Source organism: Panulirus ornatus, chromosome 29 (assembly GCF_036320965.1).
Source record: "Panulirus ornatus isolate Po-2019 chromosome 29, ASM3632096v1, whole genome shotgun sequence".
Lineage (NCBI taxonomy): Eukaryota > Metazoa > Arthropoda > Malacostraca > Decapoda > Palinuridae > Panulirus > Panulirus ornatus.
The window spans coordinates 5,266,429-5,279,964 of NC_092252.1; the positions used below are offsets into that span (position 1 = coordinate 5,266,429).

At 44.2% G+C, this 13,536-nt stretch overlaps 1 protein-coding gene across 1 annotated transcript in view; it reads left to right on the forward strand.

Annotated features, from left to right (window-relative positions):
* Positions 1–3,550: 3,550 nt before the first annotated feature.
* The window catches only part of LOC139758034 (uncharacterized), a 138,491-nt gene continuing 128,505 nt past the window's right edge, over positions 3,551–13,536 (forward strand). Inside the window, exon 1 of the mRNA XM_071679043.1 lies at positions 3,551–5,284. The gene's annotated coding sequence lies outside the window, so the exon portion shown is untranslated. The remainder of the gene's footprint in view (positions 5,285–13,536) is intronic.

The following is a 13,536-nucleotide window of genomic DNA, read 5'->3' on the forward strand; positions in this document are numbered from 1 at the left end:
GGGTTGGCAGGATGTATGATTACGTATTTCATTAAGGCGTAGTCCACATACACAGTATGTAGTACATACATACGGCATAGGGTAGGGGAGTGTGCCTACATACAGACAGACAAACTGGGCAAACACGTTTACTTACAGTGTGTGTGTCTGTGTGTGTGTGTGTGTGTGTGTGTGTGTGTGTGTGTGTGTGAACTGGGTTATTGTCTGGGCACTCAAGTCGTCTCTTGTAAGCTTTTGTTAAGCAGATTTGTAAGTTCGTAGCAATGACAGATGACAAAAAAAAATAATAGGCTTTTCTAATGGAGGGAGTGGAAACGTGTATGAGGGGATACGCTAACTTGAACACAAGTTTGTGCTACCATATATATATATATATATATATATATATATATATATATATATATATATATATATATATATATATATATATTGTGAGGACAAGTGTGAATTGAGCACCTCATATGTGATGGACAGGGAGGGAGACTAAGCCAGGAGGACAAGCAAAAATGATACTGAGAAGGACGAAAGAGATGTGTTCACTGAGGGGGACACAGATCAGCGCGGTGGTCATTCTTGACGACGGATTTAAGAGTTATGCAGGCGGACGAGAGATGACGATGGTGCTGACGCGCCCCACCCAGCCAGCTTAGTTTATCGTCCCGAGTGACACCGAAGAGAAATTTGGGGGCTGACGAGGCTGGGCTACGGGTCCTGGTGTGGTTGATGGTGATGCGACCGGCGGTGATCCATGCGCGGGCGGGTTGGTGGGTGGGTGAGGCGCCGCGCGCGGGGGGCGTCGTATCCTGGAAGGCCATGTGATCAGGGGGAGAACCATCTCCAACGAGAGACGAAGGGAAGAGTCGGTCATCGTGGGGCGGCGGGGGCGCCTCCATCGAGCGAGTGGACTTGACCAGGTGACCTTCACAAGGATGGAGAAGCCCGTGGTGGTCCCATATCTCCGTGGCCCCGCCGAAGGCTACAACTGAGGGACCTGGAATGTGGTGGAAGAAGGAGGGAGACGAGACTCCCCCCACCCCGACCTTCGGAAGTGCTCACCCTGACGACGCCAGGTGAGGTAAGCCAGCGAAGGTCATGGGATGAGACTCCCCCCCCCCCCCCCCCCCCCCCCCCAGCGCTTCCTTACGTCGACGGTGTCGGTCGTCATCAATGTTCTGGGTGACCTGAATCAACTGTTTCGTGACGGTGACACAGACGAGAGCCACAGAGGTTTTTGCGACACCCTGCGACGCGACAGATGGAGTGAAGTAGTTGTGGTGGGCATAGATGTAGAAACATGGGTTAGTGGTTGTGATGGGTAGGCAGTGGTAGTGGCAGCTGTGGTACTACCGCAGATAATACCCAGTGGAACTGGAAGCACTAAGATCAATGGTGGTAATAATGAAAAAAATATATATGACGTATCTTTCCTGTTTCTACAACTATTTGAAATTAATCTTCATGCAAAATTTGCTTCAAGCGCAAAAGCCAAACTCCGGGTTTTCTATTTTCAAAAAATTACACATACAGACCTTTTTACCTTTCAACTATTAACAGATATGGACAAAAAAAAAAATAATAACACACACACACACACACACACACACACACACACATTACAGTATAGAAAATACCATCACTGGAAAAGAAATAGTTCCTCTCTTTGACTCCCTCCCCCCCTCCATCCCCTCCCACATTTTCCCTCCCTCCCTCCCTCCATCCCCTCCCACATTTTCCCTCCCTCCCCTCCCACCCTCCCAACTTTCCTTCATCTGCTCTCGTCTTTGTCAATAATGGTTCAAAAGGGGAACAGGAGTGTTTGTCCAGAAATGGGAGGGAGGGAGGGAGGGAGGGAGGGAGGGAGGGAGGGAGGGGGAAAAAAAAATCAGGGTTTCCATTCGCCGACTCTCCGACGTAAGTTGCTGACCCGTGTTCACAAAGGGGGAAACAATATATTATATACAATTCTAAGTCTTTAAACCCGCTAACTTCCCCTCTCCTCTCCTCTCCTCCCGGCGTAAGAATCAAGAGACAGTTCAAGATTCAGCGGGCCAATTAAGAATCAGGACGCCAATTAAGAATCAGGACGCCAATTAAGAATCAGGACGCCAATTAAGAATCAGGACGCCAATTAGCAATTCGCGTGTTTCTCCAGGAGGCACGAGAACCGTCCAATGTCTCATAGTTATCGCCTGGTTTCCTTGCCTGGCAGCCAACCACGTCTACCCTGCCAACAGCCGCTGGGAAAACTACCCTGCCAACAGCCACTGGGAAAACTACCCTGCCAACAGCCACTGGGAAAACTACCCTGCCAACAGCCATTGGGAAAACTACCCTGCCAACAGCCGCTGGGAAAACCACACTGCCAACAACCACTGGGAAAACTACCCTGCCAACAGCCACTGGGAAAACTACCCTGCCAACAGCCACTGGGAAAACTACCCTGCCAACAGCCACTGGGAAAACTACCCTGCCAACAGCCACTGGGAAAACTACCCTGCCAACAGCCACTGGGAAAACTACCCTGCCAACAGCCACTGGGAAAAGTACTCTGCTAACAGCCACTGAGAAAACCATTCTACCAACAGCCACTGGGACAAACTATCCTGCCATCAGCCACTGGGAAAACTACCCTGCCAACAGCCACTGGGAAAACTACCCTGCCAACAGCCACTGGGGCAAACCATCCTGCCACCAGCTATGAACCAGCGTAATCTCTTCCGCTTTAGCTGCGGGACTTCTGCCAACCCGCCATGAGCTACAGAAATCCTCAACCATCAGTTCCCTGTATCAGTGCCACCGTGCCACCAGCTAAGAGAACCTCAGTTTCCAACTCCAGAATCTCTGCCACCCTGCCAACAGATACAGGAATCTGTGCAAACTGCTGCCAACTACTGTCGTCTCTGTTATCTTGCCGCCATACAAGGATCTCTGCCACCAGCTTAAGGTACCTGAGCGACCCTGCCACCAGCTGTAGGAATAAGTGCCACTATGCCACCAGCTACGGGGATCTGAACCACCCTGCCACCAGCTATGAGAATCTGTGCCACCCTGTAAGAGCCACTCTGCCACCAGCAACGAGGATCTGAGCCACCCTGCTGCCACCAGCTACGGAGAAATCTCTGCCACCCTGCCACCAGCTACGGAGAAATCTCTACCACCCTGCCACCAGCTACGGGGGAATCTCTACCACCCTGCCACCAGCTACGGGGAAATCTCTACCACCCTGCCACCAGCTACGGAGAAATCTCTACCACCCTTCCACCAGCTACGGAGAAATCTCTGCCACCCTGCCACCAGCTACGGAGAAATCTCTACCACCCTGCCACCAGCTACGGGGGAATCTCTACCACCCTTCCACCAGCTACGGAGAAATCTCTACCACCCTGCCACCAGCTACGGGAATGTCTGCCACCATCTACCCCAACGGGGGGGAGGGGTGGTTGAGGGGCCACCACCGACGTCAAAGGACTCAGGAGCTCAGTTTGGCGTGAGCCGCCGAGGTGAGCGGACGTGTGGCGGCCGCTCCTGCCTGCCGACCCACCCACCCACACCCCCTCCCCCCCAAAGCCTACCTATCTCCCGCAGCTTCACTTGGGCGACGCGAGAAATTTTAATTAATTCCTGGACGGCTCATTCCTTCGCCTGGGGAGAGGGATAGTCATTCCTGAAAATACACAATAACTCCAGAGAGACCCCCGGGCAACTTGCATTCATTATGTCTGGCATAATTGCATATCGGGAAAGACTTGCGAACGAACGGTGCCGAACGGAAAAGCTCCACTGATTCGAATCATACCAAGTGAAAACAAGCCATTGATTTTCTATTAAACGGGACTGGAGACTCATACAGCACGGGTCAATTAACTCACCCCCACACACACCCCCCCAACCCGAGATGATAATTAAAGCAATTACTATGAGCATCGTAATAAGGCATCGCTTCCGATAAATGGTGATCAAGGAATTGTCGTACACTCTCTTGTGAAGTTTCGAGATTCTTGTATTCGCTGACCCGAGTCTGAACCACTTAATGTGGTTCGAAGGATCCCAACGAGTGTGACAGTGTTTGGTGAGCCCAGACACATCCCCCTGTGAGACTTGGGGCACTTGTGAGCCCAGACACACCCCTGTGAGACTTGGGGCACTTGTGAGCCCAGACACACCCCTGTGAGACTTGGGGCACTTGTGAGCCCACGCACACCTGTGAGACTTGGGGCACTTGTGAGCCCAGACACACCCCTGTGAGACTTGGGGCACTTGTGAGCCCACGCACACCTGTGAGACTTGGGGCACTTGTGAGCCCAGACACACCCCTGTGAGACTTGGGGCACTTGTGAGCCCAGACACACCCCTGTGAGACTTGGGGCACTTGTGAGCCCAGACACACCCCTGTGAGACTTGGGGCACTTGTGGGCCCAGAGTGAGAGCGAGCTGTGAGGGCCCAAGGACATCTGTGAGGACCAAGACACCTGCAAATCTTAGACAGGTGTGAGCCCACACACGCCTGTGTATGTATATACAAGTCCCGTTCGAGGAAGACACAGGTGTTCAGCAGGTGCTTCCGCGAGGCTCAGGTCGACAGGTGTAGGAGAGAGAGAGAGAGAGAGGGGGGAGGTTTTGAGCCTGGGAAACACATCTGTTGCTGGACCATCATGCGAAGGCTGCCTCCTTTGGCAGCTGTGTAGCCCTGCTGTGTAGGCCTACAGTGGCTCCTGGGTAGGCCTACCCTGTCTACTACTACATCTACTGCTACCATCCACCTGCCACTAACATCAACCTACCACAGTTTAGAAACGACCACAATCACCGACCACTAAAACCTATCATCACCAACAACTCGCTACCACAACTACCATCACTTGTTGACACCACCTCAAATCACTACCACCACCACCTACCATACCACTTACCACTACCACCCAATACCACCATCGGTGGTTGTAATTTCTGGTGCTACATTACAACAGGTCCCACTACCACCATCCCTACCACCGTTTTGACACTATCACCACAACTACCACTGAATCTACCACAACCACCACTAAACCTACCACAACCACCACTAAACCCACCACAACCACCACTAAACCCAACACAACCACCACTAAACCTACCACAGCTACTACCACAACTACCATCAACACCACAACCCCCACTCAAATCGGCCTCACCACCTACCACAACTACAACCAGGAGGAGGAGGAGGAGAAACAGCAGAAGCGGAAGAGGAGGAACCACACACAACCATGCAGTAGTACCAGGAACGCCACACACACGCCTTACGGTAAGTTCATCTTGGCTACCACAATCTCAACTCCCTCAATTCCCCTCCATCTCCATCCACCCAGGACACAAATTTCCATCACACGATAATTCGCCAGATAATCACATTTATTTTTTTTCGACATAAATGGCATAACCCTCACACCCCCTCCACTCATAACCTCTGTGAGCAATAGGTCTCAAAATCAGAGATGGTTTCTTTGCAGATGACGAAAGAAATTTTTTTTTCTAGTCGTGGGTAATATCGAGAGGACTACCTATATGTACTTGTTTATGTACGTTGTTATGTACGGTGTTACGTCTACCAGTAACAGTTACGCCTCTCATAAAAGTGACTCATAAATGCACTAGTTTGTTGTTATTATTATCATTATTATTATTATTATTATCATCATTATTATAATTATTATTATAATCATTATTATCATTATTATTATTATTATTATTACCACCACTACTACTACTGTTACCATTTATTACTACCACTACCATTTATTATCATTATCACCATCATTTTAATATTTATCATCATTACTATCAATATATCCTATGGGAAAATATGGCAGATACATTTCAGAAGACTTACAAACGGGTAGGAACAGATTCTCAGCTCGGGCAGCGAACACACACACACACACACACACACACACACACACACACACACACACACACATACAGGCACAGAACATGTTAAATCCCACACGTCGCCATGTGGACCACATTATGCACAAAAACGTCAAGTATTTTCGTATCAAGCCACGGTAAGATGCATTTCAACCCTCTCCTCGTGTACAGAGGCAGACATATATATATATATATATATATATATATATATATATATATATATATATATATACATATACAGAGAGAGAGAGAGAGAGAGAGAGAGAGAGAGAGAGAGAGAGAGAGAGAGAGAGAGAGAGAGAGAGAGAGAGAGAGAGAACTGGCTACCTTACAACACAGGCATGAGGCAACGCCCGCGCAGCCTTCTCCACAAATGTGTAGCAGCAATTCACTGGCATCTTTTCTTTTTTTTCTTTTTTCTTTTGTGTGTGTGTGTGTGTGTGTGTGTGTGTGTGTGTGTGTCAAGGGGAAAGATTCCCGGGGAACAAGAACCTTTGGGGGTGGGGGGGATTAACTACTATCCCCCTCCCACCCCTACACCTCCAGCCGTTTAACACCCCCCTTCCCCCCAACTGTTCTTGCTCTGAATAGAATGAAGTTCTCCGTCACACACACGCATTACCTCTCCCTCTCTCGCACACACACACACACACACACACACACACACACACACACACACACACACACACACACACCGTCCCAGAAATTCCTAAATCAATTACATATAATAAAGACACGCTAAAACATACACCCACATGCCGGAAACTCAATTAATTATTCATAAATGAATAAGACTTATACATATTCCAGCCACATCTTAAAATGTCCGCACATATTGTCCAAGATGTAAATAATAATAATGATGATAATAATAATAATAATAATGATAATAATAATAATAATAATAATAATAATAATAATAATAATAATGATAATAATAATAATGATAACAATGACAGCTAGGGAATGGATGTGAGCGAATGCAGCCTGTTCCTGGCGCTACCTCGCTGACGCGGGAAACACTGATCAAGTACGAACAATAATAAAAATAACAATACTAATAATTGAAAAAAAAGACCCTAACACCATACACCTATTATATAATACACCTCTTGAATAACGTCACATGTGTAACGTCACATGTGTAACGCATCAGTACACTCTGTGACGCAACAGTGAAGATCCGTACGCATCCAACAGACACACAAACATACAAACAGGTAACAAGGCCACAGAACAGCCTGGAACATCACAGACGCGTTACTTGTGACAACTCCGTTACTGTGAGGTGGTAACACAGGGGCACTCCTCGTTCCGCAACTCGTAACTTGATCGTTCACCACGCTTGTTCTTCATGAAGAACATTTCATCTGTTCTGTAGAGATTATATCGGGTACTTCAACCTTAAACCATACGGTTTAACCTTATACGTATATACGTTAAACAATACATTTTCACCTTCTATCATATACCCTGACCTTAGACCTTATACCTTATAATGTACATTTTGAACAACCCATATATATATATATAATATATATATATATATATATAAAATATATATATATATATATATATAATATATATATATATATATATATATGCCGCTAATACCATATATCCTGTCCTTATCCCTAACCTTTCAACCTTATACCATACCTTATACCATACCTTATACCATACCTTATACCATACCTTATACCATACCTTATACCATACCTTATACCATACCTTATACCATACCTTATACCATACCTTATACCATACCTTATACCATACCTTATACCATACCTTATACCATACCTTATACCATACCTTATACCATACCTTATACCATACCTTATACCATACCTTATACCATACCTTATACCATACCTTATACCATACCTTATACCATACCTTATACCATACCTTATACCATACCTTATACCATACCTTATACCATACCTTATACCATACCTTATACCATACCTTATACCATACCTTATACCATACCTTATACCATACCTTATACCATACCTTATACCATACCTTATACCATACCTTATACCATACCTTATACCATACCTTATACCATACCTTATACCATACCTTATACCATACCTTATACCATACCTTATACCATACCTTATACCATACCTTATACCATACCTTATACCATACCTTATACCATACCTTATACCATACCTTATACCATACCTTATACCATACCTTATACCATACCTTATACCATACCTTATACCATACCTTATACCATACCTTATACCATACCTTATACCATACCTTATACCATACCTTATACCATACCTTATACCATACCTTATACCATACCTTATACCATACCTTATACCATACCTTATACCATACCTTATACCATACCTTATACCATACCTTATACCATACCTTATACCATACCTTATACCATACCTTATACCATACCTTATACCATACCTTATACCATACCTTATACCATACCTTATACCATACCTTATACCATACCTTATACCATACCTTATACCATACCTTATACCATACCTTATACCATACCTTATACCATACCTTATACCATACCTTATACCATACCTTATACCATACCTTATACCATACCTTATACCATACCTTATACCATACCTTATACCATACCTTATACCATACCTTATACCATACCTTATACCATACCTTATACCATACCTTATACCATACCTTATACCATACCTTATACCATACCTTATACCATACCTTATACCATACCTTATACCATACCTTATACCATACCTTATACCATACCTTATACCATACCTTATACCATACCTTATACCATACCTTATACCATACCTTATACCATACCTTATACCATACCTTATACCATACCTTATACCATACCTTATACCATACCTTATACCATACCTTATACCATACCTTATACCATACCTTATACCATACCTTATACCATACCTTATACCATACCTTATACCATACCTTATACCATACCTTATACCATACCTTATACCATACCTTATACCATACCTTATACCATACCTTATACCATACCTTATACCATACCTTATACCATACCTTATACCATACCTTATACCATACCTTATACCATACCTTATACCATACCTTATACCATACCTTATACCATACCTTATACCATACCTTATACCATACCTTATACCATACCTTATACCATACCTTATACCATACCTTATACCATACCTTATACCATACCTTATACCATACCTTATACCATACCTTATACCATACCTTATACCATACCTTATACCATACCTTATACCATACCTTATACCATACCTTATACCATACCTTATACCATACCTTATACCATACCTTATACCATACCTTATACCATACCTTATACCATACCTTATACCATACCTTATACCATACCTTATACCATACCTTATACCATACCTTATACCATACCTTATACCATACCTTATACCATACCTTATACCATACCTTATACCATACCTTATACCATACCTTATACCATACCTTATACCATACCTTATACCATACCTTATACCATACCTTATACCATACCTTATACCATACCTTATACCATACCTTATACCATACCTTATACCATACCTTATACCATACCTTATACCATACCTTATACCATACCTTATACCATACCTTATACCATACCTTATACCATACCTTATACCATACCTTATACCATACCTTATACCATACCTTATACCATACCTTATACCATACCTTATACCATACCTTATACCATACCTTATACCATACCTTATACCATACCTTATACCATACCTTATACCATACCTTATACCATACCTTATACCATACCTTATACCATACCTTATACCATACCTTATACCATACCTTATACCATACCTTATACCATACCTTATACCATACCTTATACCATACCTTATACCATACCTTATACCATACCTTATACCATACCTTATACCATACCTTATACCATACCTTATACCATACCTTATACCATACCTTATACCATACCTTATACCATACCTTATACCATACCTTATACCATACCTTATACCATACCTTATACCATACCTTATACCATACCTTATACCATACCTTATACCATACCTTATACCATACCTTATACCATACCTTATACCATACCTTATACCATACCTTATACCATACCTTATACCATACCTTATACCATACCTTATACCATACCTTATACCATACCTTATACCATACCTTATACCATACCTTATACCATACCTTATACCATACCTTATACCATACCTTATACCATACCTTATACCATACCTTATACCATACCTTATACCATACCTTATACCATACCTTATACCATACCTTATACCATACCTTATACCATACCTTATACCATACCTTATACCATACCTTATACCATACCTTATACCATACCTTATACCATACCTTATACCATACCTTATACCATACCTTATACCATACCTTATACCATACCTTATACCATACCTTATACCATACCTTATACCATACCTTATACCATACCTTATACCATACCTTATACCATACCTTATACCATACCTTATACCATACCTTATACCATACCTTATACCATACCTTATACCATACCTTATACCATACCTTATACCATACCTTATACCATACCTTATACCATACCTTATACCATACCTTATACCATACCTTATACCATACCTTATACCATACCTTATACCATACCTTATACCATACCTTATACCATACCTTATACCATACCTTATACCATACCTTATACCATACCTTATACCATACCTTATACCATACCTTATACCATACCTTATACCATACCTTATACCATACCTTATACCATACCTTATACCATACCTTATACCATACCTTATACCATACCTTATACCATACCTTATACCATACCTTATACCATACCTTATACCATACCTTATACCATACCTTATACCATACCTTATACCATACCTTATACCATACCTTATACCATACCTTATACCATACCTTATACCATACCTTATACCATACCTTATACCATACCTTATACCATACCTTATACCATACCTTATACCATACCTTATACCATACCTTATACCATACCTTATACCATACCTTATACCATACCTTATACCATACCTTATACCATACCTTATACCATACCTTATACCATACCTTATACCATACCTTATACCATACCTTATACCATACCTTATACCATACCTTATACCATACCTTATACCATACCTTATACCATACCTTATACCATACCTTATACCATACCTTATACCATACCTTATACCATACCTTATACCATACCTTATACCATACCTTATACCATACCTTATACCATACCTTATACCATACCTTATACCATACCTTATACCATACCTTATACCATACCTTATACCATACCTTATACCATACCTTATACCATACCTTATACCATACCTTATACCATACCTTATACCATACCTTATACCATACCTTATACCATACCTTATACCATACCTTATACCATACCTGGGGCTGCACTTCATTATGAAGCAGGGAAAGGATGCATTCCTTTGGAGAGAGAGAAAAAGAGAGAGAGATAGAGAAGGTCACTGATAACAGTGCACTCTTTCCCTTCCACTGGCAATAATAACAGCTTTACCGACAGTGACGTATGGGCGTCGAGGATTCGAACCGAGACCTACGGTGTGGAAGGCCGGTTAGCGCGCACCGGCCTGCCAAGCGATAGGTCTGGGTTCGAGTCCTCGACGTCCGCAGGTAAATTCGACTCCATCGACACCGCTTCCCCTTTCATTCTCGTCCGGGTCGCCGAATGAACACTATAATAACAAATAAAAAAAAAAAGGACAGATCATATATTCACATCCCAGTCGAGCGAGGCCTCGCTCTTCACTAACACGATTCTCAGAGCAACAAGGAACTTGCGATTGTTTGTTGTCAACGATTTCGTCTGTTTTTGTTTGCTTCTTGTCACCGAGCTGTGGTTATGACCAGGCCTCGGACACCTGCCGTGTTTACAGCACCCTGAAGGGGACGGGTTTGTTTTTTTTTGAGAGAGAGGTGTTCATAGCAGGGTGGGAATACATCATCATCGCCCTTTCCTTCTTCAGGAGGGGTTCAGATCGGCCGCCCAGGTTCTCGCCGTAAGGCCGGCGACCCTCCTGTGGGTGAGAGAGAGAGAGAGAGAGAGAGAGAGAGAGAGAGAGAGAGAGAGAGAGAGAGAGAGAGAGATATTCCTCTGTGTGTATCCATATATCAACGCCCGCGTCTCACGAGCTCTAACTATACTATATCATCATCGCAAGCCCTTAGGGTGAGGGGGGAAGCTAACTAACTGCTGGTGGGTTCTCTTTGACCTACGCCAGGGTGAAGGTAGGACGCCGTGCGTATACATAGGTCTCCCCTCCCCCTAATACCCTGCCTTCCCAGGCCCCCCCCCCACATAATGGTATCCTGTAAAAACATACGCATTTCCTCTCCACCCCACTCGTTTCACCCACCCCCTCCCACCGCTCTTACCCCAACTCACTCCCCTTCCGCTCTTACCCCAAGGGCACCAGCTGACGGAGGTAATCCACCGTACCTCCAAAGACTGAGGTGGGAGGGAGGGGGAGGGGGAGGGGGGAGGTTATCTTAGCGCCCCCCCCCCCCCTACACACACACACACACACACCTTCAAAAAGTCCTCTTGTCTTTGAGCCAAACGTCGGAGAAAACTTCACTATTTCAAACCAGCTGCTGTGTGTTATCTGGGTTCAGCGGGTTAGGTTGGGTCTTGGGAGAGACGTACAGAAATACGTCACGTCGTCACGGCCCTAAGATCTTTGATCACGACGGTACGACCTTTGGGTACGATGGTGCGACCATTGATCACGACGGTACGACCTTTGGGTACGATGGTGCGACCATTGATCACGACGGTACGACCTTCGGGTAGGATGGCCTGGCCTTTGCCCTGCTGAAGTCAAAGGCCAGGCCACCGTACCCAAGGGTCGTATCGTCGTGGCCGAGGGTCGTACCGTCGTGTTCAAGGGTCGTACCGTCGTGTTCGAAGGTCGGCTGAACATGAAGCACGTCCGTACAGCTGGACGATGGTCGTGACGCAAACAGGACGTAATAATGTGTTGACGAAAACGACATGCGATTGTGGTGGAGGGAGGGGCTCCACACGGGAGAGAGAGAGAGAGAGAGAGAGAGAGAGAGAGAGAGAGAGAGAGAGAGAGAGAGAGAGAGAGAGAGAGAGAGAGAGAGAGAGATGTACATGACGAGGGTATGAGGAGCTGGACGACGCTTTCAAAGCCCCCAGCCACCGTACGGGAACCTCCCTCCCCTGAGCGCAGGGCTTGGCTGCGGACCACTTCTCAAAGATCCCGACTCACGATATACTTTTAATTAAACTTTTCAAGTTGACTGTGGCCTCAAGCGGGAGGCGGACATCACAACGCGAACCCCACTGGACCGGGAGAGATTAAATTCTGTAACGTCTTGCCATCCCACCAAGGATAAGACCTAACATGCGATACATAATCATACTACATAAGGATACATAATCATAATACACGAAGATACATAACCATACTACATATGGATACATAATCATAC